Raw genomic sequence first — 16,417 nt, 5'->3', positions numbered from 1 at the left:
AAACTTCTACTCTGCAGGAGGTGAAGGTTTACAGCTGACCATCTGACCTGAGGTCACAACCACTCCTGTCCAGCTGAGTGACCAACTCCTTCCCTCTGCAACACACACACCTGCCCTACCTGGTACACCTGTCTACCAACCCAACACACACCTGCCCTGTACCTGGTAACACCTGTCTACCAACCCAACACACACTGCCTACCTGGTAACCTGTTACCAACCAACACACACCTGCCCTACCTGGTACACCTGTTACCAACCCAACACACACTGTCTACCTGGTACACCTGTCTACCAACCCAACACATCTGGTACACCTGCTAACCCAACACACACTGCCCTACCTGGTACACCGAAGTCTACCAACCCAACACACAGCTGTCCAGGGCCGCCCTTGGAGCAGAGACTTCGATCTGCACACCATCCGGGCTAGGGTATGTGTGTGCGTAGGGTTTAGGGTGTGTGCGTGCGTACACGCCCATGTGTCATATGTGTGTGTTTGTGTGTGTGTGATTTAGGACAGTGCATGCACACTAAAGCCTGAGGAAAACATGTTGACTGGAGCAGAAAACCACGAGGGCAGTATAAAGCTTATTTTTAAATATTTCTCTCTCCTCGTCCTCCCCCTCCCCCCATCCCCCCTCTCTTCTTCCTCCCCTCCCACTCTCCCCCTCTACCTAGTGGGGGGTGTGTAATAATGGATCAGATGTCAACCAATAACAACATCGCCCAGGCCAGGAAACTGGTGGAACAACTGAGGATCGAGGCAGGGATCGAACGTATTAAGGTGTGTCTGTGTGTGTCAAAGCTAAGGTTGTTATTCGGATGAAGGCAGCAATCCACTGCTACCATACAGCATCACAATATCCCTCTGCTTTTTTCTTCTCCCCTCATCTTTTTTTTCTCTTATCTCTCCTTCTCTCTCTCGCCTCGCTCTCTTCTCTCTCTCTCTCTCTCCCTCCTCTCTCCCCTTCGCCCCAATCATCTTCCCATCTTTTTTTTTTTTTCTTTTTTTTTTTTTTTTCTCTCTCTCTTCTCCCTCCTATCTTTCTCTACTTTTTCTCCCCTCCTCTCTCTCCCTCTCATCCTCTCTCCCCTTATTTCTCCTCTCTCCCTTCTCTCTCTACCCCTCCTATCTCGCCGCTCACCCTATCCCCCCCTTCTCTCTCTCCCCCCTCCTCTCTCCCCCCCCCTCTCCCTGTCCCTCTCCCTCTCTCTCTCTCCAGGTGTCTAAAGCAGCAGCAGACCTGATGAGTTACTGTGAGCAGCACGCCCGTAACTATCCACCCTCGCTGTGTCCCAACGCTCAGAAAACCCTTTCAAAGACAAGAAACCCTGCATCATCCTATAGCTGCACACTCGTCTCTGCCCATCACACACACACACACACACACACACACACACACACACACACACACACACACACACACACACACACACACACACACACACACACACACACACACACACACACAAACACACATACACCTCTGCCCATACACACCCCCCCACCGCCTGACCTGCAACAGCCAACAAGGCCCAGCTCTGTCAGCCTATACATAGAGCACACACACACACAAACCACACACACACACACACACCACACACACACACACACACACACACACACACACACACACACACACACACACACACACACACACACACACACACACACACACACACACACACAGGAACAAAATAGCCACTGTAAAAGCGCCATACCCATAGCCACAGCTAGGGGTAGTGTCTGTGTTTGCAGACCACATTACCACATTAGTGACATTAGCCCTGGGAGTTGTGTCACTGTGGTGCTGAGGCCTGTACTAACATGTAGCCCTAACTCATACTGGTTACTGACTCACCCACAGAGATAGTGACACTCAACTGGAGATGGCAGATTAACTTCAAAAAGGGGTTAGGACAATTATCTTAATAGGAATCCACAGTCAGCCACATGAAGTTATAGGCTGATGTATAGCATGTATTTTAGTCAATCAATGATTTATTGATTAATTGATTGATCGGTTGATTGATGAATCAATTGATTGATAGCATGTGTCTGGGTGATGTGGAGTGAGGGGTATAAGGTACATGAGGGTAAGGAGTGAGGTGGGGGGTGTATGTGTGACCAATCTGGGGTAAAACCTGGGTCGATGCAAGATGTGTTAACCCTCTCAGCTAAAGCCTAGCCATTATCTGTGGAAGCTAAACAAGTCTTCATGTCTCAGGCATGGTTGACCCATCACTAAACCACCGCGTGGCTATACATGGTGTGTTTGTTAGCCATATAGTGACTGACTTGCCAATGGCTTGCTAAATGGGATCACAATGGTGATCGCACCTCCTGAAACCTTGGGTCAATGGTAATGTCAATGTTTCCACGAGACATTGTGGTTTTCGCGGAACATGGCATTGAAACACTGAGGAGGGTTGGTACATGCTGTATATGTACCCACTGGGTTTAAATCCGATCATCTGCAATGCCACAAGACTGTGTTAGCCCACTGAGCTAAAGCCTAGGCTACATACACTCCCACTCTAGCTAAGGTTATATACCAACAGTGTTACTGCTTTGGTTTTGAATTCTTGGTCAGTGGGTTTTCTACATTGCCAAAATGCCGGCTGTGTCACTTGTGGAGTAAGTTGCTCCCTAGACACTGGGATCTAATGATCAGTTTGTGTTTTCCTCTAATGGTAAAGGTTAGGATTTAGGGAGGGTAATCTGATGCTAGATCTGTGTCTAAAAGGCTGTGTTTACACGGCAGCTTAATTCAGAACTTTTTCCACTAATTAGTTTTTGACAATCAGATCAGCTCTTTTTCCAATAATTGGGCAAAAGATCAGAATTGTGCTGCCTGTGGAAACGCAGCCTGATGAAACTTCTATCTTGAGTACTGACGAATACTGAGAGGTCATAGTTAAACTGTGTTCAAGTTTTTAACCCCCAGTAGTTTACTTCAACTCTTTTAAAAAATATATGTTTTTTAATTAATTATCGCTTTTCGATATTTTGTCAATTTATTGCCATACACATAGTATATACTGTAGGTTTCATTCACTCTTAACTTTACACTTGAAGCAAAAGTTTACCTTAACTACAGATCTAGGATCGGATTATCATCCCCAATCCTAACTCGAACCATAAGGGGTGTGTACAAAATATCTGATCCTGTATCAGTGGTTAGATGCATCACTAGTTCTGCCAATGAGAGCCAGCATCACATCATGGGCTTTGCTTATTGGCTCATCATGTATTCTATTGAGGAACAGGAGCCAATTACAAAGTGGTAGTCTTGTGTCCCCACCCCACAGTCCCCCTCTCTCTCCCAAACCAAACTTGATTGTAAAAAATTAAAAAGACACTAGAGAAAATTTAAATAAAGGTGTATAAACTTTCTTTAAGCCATGTGCAGAAGTGATACATTTTGAGAGTAGCTGTTTTGGGTTTGGTTTGAGTTTCTTTCTAAATGGAAGCAGGTCAGTCGAGTATTATTTTCAAACTGTACAGTGTTTGTAAGATAAAACCAAGGCCAGAATTCAATCAAAGTGCATCACACACATTTTCCACCCCAAAAACAAAATGTGCTTTTTCTTGAATGTCAGCCTGTCGCAGAATCTTTTCTGTGGACGTACAATTTTTGCGTGAAATGTTTCCCTTCCGTCAGAATTTACTTGTTTGTTTCCTCATGCAGCTTGAGGAAGGTTGATACACACACACACACACACACACACACACACACACACACACACACACACACACACACACACACACACACACACACACACACACAATCCCACCAGTGACTAAATGGGGAGCCAACCACATCTACAAAGCAGTGAAGTGGGCCGTACTGGCAGCATAGCTTCTTATACAATGGCACAGCACTGTGAGAAACAAACCTGAAATATTAAAACACTGTCACACACACACACACACACACACACACACAACGTTTCCTAATGTCTTTTAAAAGTGATTATTTTGAGGGTCAATCTTGTTATTTCTTAATTAATTCATTCCACGGACGGTTATTTTGCAATCAGAATCGATTGATTGATTGGTTGATTGATTGGTTGATTGATGGTTCCTTGTTGTGGTGTATTGTGTTGTATGCGGTAGGACCAGGAGTTTTACCTGGTCAGGTCACATGGTCAGGAACAACATTCTAGCCCTAGACTTGAGAATAGTTGGAGAGTATTTGAGTGAACAGTCTTTAAAGAGGATACAAAGCTTAGAATGGAACTTTGTGGTGTTCCCATTCTACATCATTCAGTATAGCTGATCTAAGTCCGTTTAACGTTTTCTCCCCTTAAAGATTATGTCAGGATTTGAGGAATGGAATCTGATCCTATATCTTACCCAGAGCAGAACGCTAGACCCCTAAAACTAATTTCTGGCCCTAGACACTGATCTCAGGTCAGTTTTACCTGGACTCATCATTGTGTTTTTTCTCCTGTGTATGCATATACAGTATGTATCTCTGGTATCGCTTTTTTACAGTCCCCTTTTAACTTGGTATTTGCTTAGAAATAACATGGTAAAAACATTGTTTCGTTGCAAGCATGGACTATTTGGTACCAGGTTGAAAGTCCCCATTGTTACACAATGTGTTCATTCCAGCTGGGACAGGACTGTAAATAAAAGCGTACTGTATCTTTTTGCCTTGATTAATTATGAATGATCAGTTATTGATTATGAAGGAAAATATATATTTTTTTGTATCTGGTCGCTCTGATGTGCCATAACTCATGTTTTCTTGCACACTGTTAATATTTGCAGTTAAATACTTTACTGTTAAGACTTTACTGTTAATATTTTTTGTGGATATTGCTGTTAAAAAAATATATATTGAAAAGTAGACAACATTAATAAAAATATGATAATAATGCCTGTGTTCTGGCTCTGCTCCTTTGTCTTCTTTTGACACACACACACACACACACACACACACACACACACACACACACACACACACATCCATCCACACCTGAGAATTTTACAGGTCATTTGAAAGTGACCATAGAAGCTTCTCTAGCCTCAGATAGAATTACAACTCATTGTTAATTAAATACCATTATGTTTTATTCAAAGCCCTGTGCAATTCCCAGTCTTCTATCCTACTGTAGAAGCCCCCGATTTCCTTTACACGACTTGTGGAGGGGGAAGGCTACAGGCGGTGCAAGACGCACTTCTTCCGGGCTGCACAGCGAGGTATGCTACTAAAAAAATGCTAACCCCGCCCACCTGGCGCGCCAGCAGAGCTCTATCAAGCGCACTCTAGCGGTCCTTTCCTGTATTTTAAACAAAAAAGAAAGGCAAGTTGAGTGGGACTCAACGCAGCTTTAGTTTCGATTTTAAGAAAAGGAAAGCTTGAAACGCTCTTGTTATACTGGAGCTGCAGCGACCTGGATTTTGTGGTTGATTATACCTGGATTTTGTGGTTGATTATACTTGTTGGGATTGCGCGACGTGTGGCTGATTATAATTGTGATTGATTGAAGCCCAGCAGCCCACTGCAATAGAGGAGTTATATTTCTAACACGATCATCAGTTACAAACAGTAAGAACTTCTACCTATCATCATCATCATCAATACAATCTAAAGAAAGTGCTTCAAAAGAAGCAATTCTAACAGATATCTGTGTGGTAGCATCTAATGAAAATATGACAGGTTGTTGTCCACTCTTTACATGCCTTTCGCACTTTCCTCAGTGTGTGTGTCTATACAGTGAGGTGAGGTTAATCAGTATGACCAGGTGTTTATGTTATTATTTATTTCTGGTCTTTCTACCTCAGTTCCTTGGTGACATCATGAGTGTTGTGAGGTCCAGTCTGTCAGCAGAGCAGGAGAAGAAACTGCTGTTCTGTTTGGCCATGTCAGACTCCACCTGCTTAGCAAAGGTTTGTCGGAACAATGGACTGAATTTAAATTAAATCTTTATTTGTATGACATTTTATGGGATTCATTTTATTCTCAGGCCAGATACCTTCCGTGCCAGAACAAAGCGATTGGTTTAGTAAAAGGTACGACTCTATTCTCTTCTATCCAAAGCCAGTGTCCACGGTTACTCACATTCATTCTTCCACCACCACTGCAACCAACAGGGACCCACTGTTCTTGTGGCCTACAACAAGACTGGATTTGCGTCGGAGGTTACATCAGTAAGGACTACGCCAGACTAACCAGGAGATCAACGTATAAGGCCTTTCTCACAGCATCTCTGACCAGAGAGAAAAGCCACCGCGTGTGTCCAGTACCAATGGCCAGCACGGTTTCACAGATGGAAACCATGGTCTTAATGTTGGTGTCTTGTGGTTTCTTTATAATAACACCGCTACAGTTCAAGTTGTTGCAGGGAAACAGCTAACACCTGAAGCAGAAGAGATGCATGGCAATGACGTGCAGCTGACAGAGTGTGAGGTGTACAGAGTGGAAGGTGAGTGGTCCTTTTATAGCCCCTACCCCTAGGCACTACGATTGGATACATGTAACCAATATGGCAAAATATTCTAACCAGTCAGAAGGCAAGGTGAAGCAATTACTGTATTGATTAAATCTGATTGTTTTGTTGTTTGTCTCAATTTCTGGCAGACTGTGGAGGCTTTCTGGAGACTCCTTGGAGGAAAATTGACTGGGAAGGATATGGGTATGTTAAATCGCAAAAAGTGGTACAAAAATCATAATACTTTGCAACTACTGATGCATCTAGTACTACTTCTGCTGTTCCAGTCAATATACTTCAATTAATCAATCAATCAAGTCTATCACCCATCTCTCTTCCTTTCTCCATCCCTCCATCCATCTCTAGCACCAAGGACCGCCTGATGGACTATATCAAGAACTATAAGCCTGAGGTAAAGTCTGTGGTCCAGGCCAGAGTTCTGCTGGTGGGTCCGGCTCGGGGCTGGCAAGTCCAGCTTCTCAACTCCATCAACTCTGTCTTCAAAGGACATGTTACCGGGCAGGCTAACACCGGCAGCGCAGGCAACAGCCTCCACCACACAGGTACTGTGTGTGGGCGTGCATGAGTGTGTGTGTGGTTGTGGCTTAAAGATGCAGTCCGGGATCTTAAAGGGCACTTACGCCACTTTTCACCTCATATTAATTATTCCAGCTCCATATCAGTGTCTACGTATGGGAAAATGGCGTGTTTCTGTGATCTGTGGTTAGAAAGATTAAATAAATGTTCAAAAAATACTTCTCTGTGACATCACAGAGTAGGATTATAAGTTTAAAAAACACAGTGATTTTCAAAACCTGCAATGAGTTTATAGCCAGAGGGAGGGTATTTTCTTGCTTCCACGCCACCACAAATCTCATAGTGTTTGATAATCACTGTATATATTTTTGTACTTTTGATGAAATTATTATTATATATATATATATATATATATATATATATATATATATATATATATATTTATATATATCAGTGGGGAGAACAAGTATTTGATACACTGCCGATTTTGCAGGTTTTCCTACTTACAAAGCATGTAGAGGTCTGTAATTTTTATTATAGGTACACTTAAACTGTGAGAGACGGAATCTAAAACAAAAATCCAGAAAATCACATTGTATGATTTTTAAGCAATTCATTTGCATTTTATTGCATGACATAAGTATTTGATACATCAGAAAAGCAGAACTTAATATTTGGCACAGAAACCTTTGTTTGCAATTACAGAGATCATGCGTTTCCTCTAGGTTTGACCAGGTTTGCACACACTGCAGCAGGGATTTTGGCCCACTCCTCCATACAGACCTTCTCCAGATCCTTCAGGTTTCGGGGCTGTCGCTGGGCAATACAGACTTTCAGCTCCCTCCAAAGATTTTCTATTGGGTTCAGGTCTGGAGACTGGGCTAGGCCACTCCAGGACCTTGAGATGCTTCTCTACGGAGCCACTCCTTAGTTGCCCTGGCTGTGTGTTTTGGGTCGTTGTCATGCTGGAAGATCCAGCCACGACTCCATCTTCATGCTCTTACTGAGGGAAGGAGGTTGTTGGCCACACATGGCCCCATCCATCCTCCCCTCAATACGGCGCAGGCGTCCTGTCCCCTTTGCAGAAAAGCATCCCCAAAGAATGATGTTTCCACCTCCATGCTTCACATTTGGGATGGTGTTCTTGGGGTTGTACTCATCCTTCTTCTCCTCCAAACACGCGAGTGGAGTTTAGACCAAAAAGCTCTATTTTTTGTCTCATCAGACCACATGACCTTCTCCCATTCCTCCTCTGGATCATCCAGATGGTCATTGGCAAACCTCAGACGGGCTCTGGACATGCGCTGGCTTGAGCAGGGGGGATCTTGCGTGGCGCTGCAGGATTTTAATCCAGGACGGCGTAGTGTGTTACTAATGGTTTTCCTGAGACTGTGGTCCCAGCTCTTTCAGGTCATTGACCAGGTCGCCGTTAGTTCTGGGGCTGATCCCACCTTCCTCATGACATTTTACATTTACATTTACGTTATTTAGCAGGGACGCTTTATCCAGAGCGACTTACAAATTGGTGCATTCACCTTATAGCCAGTGGGTTAACCACTTTACAATGTTTTTTTTGTTTTTTTTGTGTGTATTTTTTTTTGGGGGGTAAGGGGGGTAGAAGGATTACATTATCCTATCCCAGGTATTCCTAAAGAGGTGGGGTTTTAAATGTCTCCGGAAGGTGGGTGAGTGACTCCGCTGTCCTAAGGCTCCGTGAGGGAGCTTGTTCCACCATTGGGGTGCCAGAGCAGCGAACAGTTTTGACTGGGCTGAGCGGGAACTGTGCTCAGCAGAGGTAGGGGAGCCAGCAGGCCAGAGGTGGATGAACGCAATGCCCTCGTTGGGTGTAGGGACTGATCAGAGCCTGAAGGTACGGAGGTGCCGCTCCCTCACAGCTCCGTAGGCAAGCACCATGGTCTTGTAGCAGATGCGAGCTTCAACTGGAAGCCAGTGGAGTGCAAGGAGCGGGGTGACGGAGAGAACTTGGGAAGGTTGAACACCAGACGGGGCTGCGTGCATTGGATGACCATTGATGCCCCCACGAGGTGAGATCTTGCATGGAGCCCCCAGACCGAGGGTGATTGACCGTCATCTTGAACTTCTTCCATTTTCTAATTATTGCGCCAACAGTTGTTGCCTTCTCACCAAGCTGCTTGCCATTGTCCTGTAGCCCACCCAGCCTTGTGCAGGTCTACAATTTTATCCCTGATGCCCTTACACAGCTCTCTGGTTTGGCCATTGTGGGAGGGTTGGAGTCTGTTTGATTGAGTGTGTGGACAGTGACTTTTATACAGGTAACGAGTTCAAACAGGTGCAGCTAATACAGGTAATGAGTGGAGAACAGGAGGGCTTCTTAAAGAAAAAACTAACAGGTCTGTGAGAGACCGGAATTTTACTGGTTGGTATGTGATCAAATACTTTAGTCATGCAATAAAAATGCAAATTAATTACTTAAAAAATCATACAATGTGATTTTCTGGATTTTTTGTTTTAGATTCCGTCTCTCACAGTTGAAGTGTACCTATGATAAAAAATTACAGACTTCTACATGCTTTGTAAGTAGGAAAACCTGCAAAATCGGCAGTGTATCAAATACTTGTTCTCCCCACTGTATATATATTGCATTTTTAAACATACACCCTATCTGCAGTGAAGCTGCTCAACATTTACATTACGCTCAGTCATCTAGCAGACACTCCCATCCAGAGTGACCCACAGGACCAACCAGGGTCAAGCGCCCGGCCAAGGGCACATCAACAGATCTCCCACCAAGTCGAATCGGACCGAACCAGTGACCTCTCGGGCCACTGGCCCAAGCTCCCAACCGCCAGGCCACCAACCATCCAAGACCCTCCCACAGTTCCCCCCGAGAACTGCCCTCAACCATCCAAGACCCTCCCATTCCCGAGAGCTGCCCCCAACCATCCAAGACCCTCCCACAGTCCCCCCGAGAGCTGCCCCCAACCATCCAAGACCCTCCCACAGTCCCCCGAGGCTGCCCCCCCGACCATCCAAGATCTTACCACAGTCCCCCCGAGAGCTGCCCCCAACCATCCAAGACCCTCCCACAGTCCCCCCGAGAGCTGCCCCTCAACCATCCAAGACCCTCCCACAGTCCCCCCGAGAGCTGCCCCCCCCACCATCCAATACCTCCCACAGTCCCCAAGAGAGCTACCCTCAACCATCAAAGACCCTCCCACATCCCCCCCGGAGCCGCCCTCAACCATCCAAGACCCTCCCACAGTCCCCCGAGAGCTGCCCCTCAACCATCCAAGACCCTCCCACAGTCCCCCCGAGAGCTGCCCCTCAACCATCCAAGACCTTACCACAGTCCCCCCGGAGTGCCCCTCAACCATCCAAGACCCTCCCACAATCCCCCCGAGAGCTGCCCCCTCAACCATCCAAGACCTCGCACAGTCCCCCCCGAGAGCTGCCCCTCAACCATCCAAGACCCTCCCATAGTCCCCAAGAGAGCTACCCCTCAACCATCCAAGACCCTCCCACAGTCCCCCCGAGAGCCGCCCTCAACCATCCAAGACCCTCCCACAGTCCCCCAGGAGTGCCCCTCAACCATCCAAGACCCTCCCACAGTCCCCCGAGAGCTGCCCCTCAACCATCCAAGACCCTCCCACGTCCCCCCGAGAGCCGCCCCTCAACCATCCAAGACCCTCCCACAGTCCCCCGAGAGCGCCCCCTTAACCATCCAAGACCCTCCCACAGTCCCCCCGAGAGCTGCCCCTCAACCATCCAAGACCACCCCCACTGCATAGAACAAGTAGAACTTTTAACTTTCTATTTTTTTTCACAAAACGAAGAAATGCGTTGTTTTCACATATGGAGATAATGAACATGAGGTTGAAAAGCGGTGAATTGCTCTTTAAGCACTTACAAAACATATTGTATGTTGTGCAACATTTTCAGGGACCCATTTTTGGCTCGTGGAACACTACTTTCAAAACTACTGGTTATACAAACCTCTGGAGCATCACTATTGTACTGGACTTAACATTCCAACTCTCTTTGTAGTTCCGTACCTACAGCATCAAGGCAGAGCAGGGTGGGGAAGGCTCTCCCTCTGGTCCTATGTGACACCATGGGCCTGGAGGAAGGACCAGCGCAGGGCTGGATATAGATGACATCACCAGTATCCTGAAGGGCCACGTACAAGACCGGTACCAGGTGAGTAAAACTGGCAAATGGTAGCAGTGGTGGCTGGTGGAGGAAGATAGAATGAATAGAAATGTATCAAAAAGATGATTTCATATGTTTGATACCAATCATTCCAGGCATTACAATGAGCCTGTCCTCCGACTTAAAGTAGCACCAGCCTCATGGTAGGAAAAGCATGTGGTTGATAGTAGCAATAGCAGTAGCAGTAGCAGTATACAGTGTATTCAGAATGTATTCAGACCTCTTGACTTTTACCACATTTTGTTAGGCTACAGCCTTATTCTAAAATTGATAAATTCGTTTTTTTTCCCCTCATCAATCTGCACACAATACCCCATAATGACAAAGCAAAAACAAATCTTTAGAAATGTTTGCAAATGTATTAACAATAAAAAACTGAAATATCACATTTACATAAGTATTCAGAACCTTTACTCAGTACTTTGTTGAAGCACCTTTGGCAGTGATTACAGCCTCGAGTCTTCTTGGGTATGACGCTACAAGCTTGGCACACCTGTATTTGGGGAGTTTCTCCCATTCTTCTCTGCAGATCCTCTCAAGCTCTGTCAGGTTCGATGAGGAGCGTTGCTGCACAGCTATTTTCAGGTCTCTCCAGAGATGTTCGACCGGGTTCATGTCCAGGCTTTGGCTGGGCCACTCAAGGACATTCAGAGACTTGTCCCGAAGCCACTCCTGCATTGTCTTGGCTGTGTGCTTAGGGTCGTTGTCTGCTGGAAGGTGAACCTTTTCCCCAGTCTGAGGTCCTGAGCGCTCTTGAGCAGGTTTTCATCAAGGATCTCTCTGTACTTTGCTCCGTCTCATCTTTGCCTTGATCCTGACTAGTCTCCCAGTCCCTGCCGCTGAAAAACATCCCCACAGCATGACGCTGCCAACCACCATGCTTCCCCGTAGGGATGGTGCCAGGATTCTTCAGACGTGACGCTTGGCATTCAGGCCAAAGAGTTCAATCTTGCTTTCATCAGACCAGAGAATCTTGTTTCTATGGTCTGAGAGCCCTTAGGTGCCTTTTGGCAAACTCCAAGCGGGCTGTCATGTGCCCTTTATTGAGGAGTGGCTTCCGCCTGCCACTGTGGAGGAAATTGATATCCATTACATACTATACTGTTTAATTAGACATACTATGCTGTTTTTTACTTAAAGATTGTCCATTGTTATATTCTAGTATTATTTACTGATACAAACTTGTCATGTGTGATAAATCTGAGCGTACAGATTTATGAGTCATTTGGGTACGACCGCAGTATGTGACCTCCTGTGTTAACGATCGGCAGGAATGTAGCTACGTGGGAATTGCAGGGAGGAACAGAGAATGGTGGCGATACAACTCTGTTCCCAGGGCCTGTTCTGCACATCTGCTAACTGTCACATAGATACGAGGATATACTTTCTATAAAAGGAGAGAGACCACTCTGTTCATTGAGCTTTTCAACCATGAACCATTTGAGTGGTTGTTGATTGCTTCATTTTTGCAAATCTTATAATAAAGTTGTTGCTTGAAAGAATCTGCAGTCGCTCTTCCAATATAATTTCTACCATGCCACTCTACCATAAAGGCCTGATTCGTGGAGTGCTGCAGAGATGGTTGTCCTTCTGGAAGGTTCTCCCATTTCAACAGAGGAACTAAGAGCTCTGTCAGAGTGACCATCGGGTTCTGTACCTCTCTGACAAAGGCCCTTCTCCCTCGAAGCAGTTTGGCCGGGCGGCCAGCTCTAGGAAGAGTCTTGTTGGTTCCAGACTTCTTCAATTTAAGAATGATGGAGGCCACTGTGGTCTTGGGGACCTTCAATGCTACAGAAATGTTTTGGTACCCTTCCCCAGACCTGTGCCTCGACACAATCCTGTCTCGGAGCTCTACAGACAATTCCTTCGACCTCATGGGTTGGTTTTTGCTCTGACATGCACTGTCAACTGTGGGACCTTATATAGACAGATGTGTGCCTTACCAAATCATGTCCAATCATTTGAATTTACCACAGGTGGACTCCAATCCAGTTGTAGAAACATCTCAAGGATGATCAATGGAAACAGGATGCACCTGAGCTCAATTTTGAGTCTCATAGCAAAGGGTCTGAATACTTATGTAAATAAGGTATTTCTGTTTTTTATTTTAAATAAATTAGAAAATATTTCTAAAAAAGCTGTTTTCGCTTTTGTCATTATGGGGTATGGTGTGTAGATTGCTGAGTGGAAAAAAATATTTAATCATATTTAGAACAAGGCTGTAACGAACATAATGTGGAAAAGTCAAGGTGTCTGAATATCCGAAGGCACTGTCTTTATCTTGAGGGCTGATGTCCTGTTTCCCCCAGTTCAACCGGCCCATGTCTGTCCAGGCGGATGGTGTTGGGTACTGTAAGTCGCCCAGCCTGAAGGACATGATCCACTGTGTGGTCTACGTACTGGACGCCTGCAAGGTCACTCTGCTCTCTGCCAAGATGGTGGACAAGCTCGCCGCCATCCGCAAGGGGATACAAGCTGGGTAAGGAAGGAAGTGAGTGTTGCGTGTCTGTGCGTGTCTGTGCATGTGTGTGTGTTAACATGTTTTTTTGTGTCACTAGGTGTTCCCCAGCTGGTCCTGCTTACTAAGGTGGATGAGGCCTGTCCCTAGTGAGAGAAGACCTGACTAACGCCTACCTCAGCCACTACATAGAGAGGATGGTGAGTGCATGGCTGAGTCTGGAATGAATCACTATTCACACATAGTACACCACGTACTTAACGTCAACCATATGTGTGTGTGTGTGTGTGTGTTTCGTGAATGTGTGTGCGTGTGTGTGCATGCATTTGTGTGTGTCTGCACGTGTGCTCATATGCCGTGTGTGTGTGTGTGTTTTTTCAGACCCGCGAGGTGAGTGTTTGTTGGGTGTGTCCTAGTCGTGTGTCCTGCCAGTGAAGAACTACAGTCGTGAGTTTGAGCTGGGACATCCACCAGACATCCTCCTGCTTACTGCCGTGGTCCAGATGTTCGCCACACTGACGACTACTTTGATGATCAGGCTGGGGACCAGAAGTCTGAGTGACTAGGGGTGTAGGTGTGTTACTGATCTGAAGTCAGTTTTGGGTTTGACCTTCTAATGGTTAAGGTTAGGATCAGGGCAATACACTGATCCTAGATGTGTTTAAATGGTAACTTTTAGTTATTGCTTTATAAACCTTTTTATCTTAATTCTCCGAGGCTATTCCATTCTGACTTTCCCAGTTACAATTTTCACTGAGTATAGAAAACATTAGGAACACCTTCCTAATATTGATGTCCTTTGGGTGGTGGACCTTTTTGATACACATGGGAAACTGTTGAGTGTGAAAAACCCAGCTGCGTTTCAGTTCTTGACACAAACCGGTGTGCCTGGCACCTACTACCATGCCTCATTCAAAGGCACTTAAATATTTTGTCTTTCCCATTCACCCCTGAATGGCACACACACACAATCCATGTCTAATTGTATCAAGGCTTAAAAATCCATCTTTAACCTGTCTCCTCCCCTTCATCTACACTGATTGAAGTGGGGATTTAAAAAGTGACATCAATAAGGGATCATAGCTTTCACCTGGATTCACCTGGTCATCTGTCATGGAAAGAGGTGTTCTTAATGTTTTGTTCACTCAGTGTATATTGTACTAAATACAATATGTGTATGTAGTAAGGTTGTCTACCAACACATCTCTGCAGAGTCTGTGCTGCTATTGGTCAGATAAGACATTCAACTGTATACTGCTCATTGTACTTTGTTCAATACAGTATTTTCATATAACAACACTAATTACTGAATAAATATCTGTCACATATCTAGGGCCTGACTCACTCAGACTTGCTCTACAGTTGTCCAAACTTTCAGAAAGACAGTGAGAGATATCCAACATAAGACTCATGTAGAGATGCAGCCTGGCACAGACAGTGAGAGACATCCAACATAAGACTCATGTAGAGATGCAGCCTGGTACAAACAGCAAAAATTTTACAACAATCATTGAGTTAAAGCAGAAGAGTAAATCATTTTAATTAAATATTAAAGGACTATGGTAAAAACATTAACCAGCAACAACAATGCTGATAATGTCTTGAATAATGAAAGTAGTGTGATGGATGATTTTATCTTGTGAAGAGACAGCCTTGAAAATGTTCATCTTGTCTTAGTGTCATAAATAATCCTTGGTTCCTGCCTGTGCTTGGTAAAGATATGAGGGGGTTCGACATGACCCCTCCCTAGCACCATCTGGCAGAACACCCAGAATATGTCCTATAAGTTAAGATATAAGATGGTTTCAGCCACATGCCGGAACCAACCCTATGCCTATACGTGGGTTCAAGCAGTATATAAAGGATCTAACGGGACTGCCCCGGGGAACTCACTTCAGACCGGCCATTTATGCATCTAAGTTTGACTGTGACCCATCCAGCTTGCTGTTAATAAACAATGATTCATTGAATATTGACTTTGAGTGTCCCTGTGTTGAATTTCCACAACAGTAGTATCTTAGAAGCTGGGGAACGGGACTATAGATGGGGTGCCCCACCTCTGGCTGACCGCGGAGTACAGGTGAGCTACCTCAATCCATCTGGACCTTATTAACATGGCCGGAAAGTAAGGGTTTTTGGAGAAGATAGACACAGACCAACAACATATAGATGCACGAAACCCTATACTTGGTCGCATTACTACATCTTACCCAGGAAATATAGGTAAGTCAAACAATCTTCTTTGAGTATGTTTACATCCACACTAATAATTTGATATTAAACTGATTATGGCAGTAGGCTGATTACGCAATAGTCATTAAACACCTTTACTCTGCTTATCTTAATTGGCGTAAAGGTCAAAATCGAAGCAAGCAAACACCTTAATCGCCGCTAGTGATGTATTCGCTCATCTGTGTAAGTGCTAGCACCACGAGCGATCCTCCGTCTTTAGTGGGAGTGAAGTGAGTTTGGAACAACTGAATGTATACGCTCTAAGTAGTTTTCACATACAAACTTTACATGTCCGAACTCAGAATCAAATATTCTTCCCAAAAAAGAACATGGTTGCTGTGGTAGATCGCTTATTTTGATTGGCAACTTTCTGCATTTATCAGTGTGCCATCACATAGTCTGATATCAGATGTGTCCATGCAAACAGGATCATTAGGGAAATAGTTATTCTAGGCAAAGCAAGTAAACATTTAAATCAAATTATTAAATTAATCTGACTATCCACAATAACCGCATTATTGTGTGCATGTAACAGTACTTGTCTCTGTTGAC

At 44.9% G+C, this 16,417-nt stretch overlaps 2 pseudogenes; both read left to right on the top strand.

Annotated features, from left to right (window-relative positions):
- Window positions 1–700: 700 nt before the first annotated feature.
- Window positions 701–1,444, top strand: LOC123486844 (annotated as a pseudogene).
- Window positions 1,445–5,523: 4,079 nt separating this feature from the next.
- On the top strand, window positions 5,524–14,199 carry LOC123486841 (annotated as a pseudogene).
- Window positions 14,200–16,417: the final 2,218 nt, after the last annotated feature.

This window comes from Coregonus clupeaformis, unplaced genomic scaffold (genome assembly GCF_020615455.1).
Source record: "Coregonus clupeaformis isolate EN_2021a unplaced genomic scaffold, ASM2061545v1 scaf1330, whole genome shotgun sequence".
In the NCBI taxonomy this organism is placed as follows: domain Eukaryota; kingdom Metazoa; phylum Chordata; class Actinopteri; order Salmoniformes; family Salmonidae; genus Coregonus; species Coregonus clupeaformis.
Note: the sequence above shows the minus strand (reverse complement) of the source record. Positions and strands in the feature narration are given on the sequence as shown.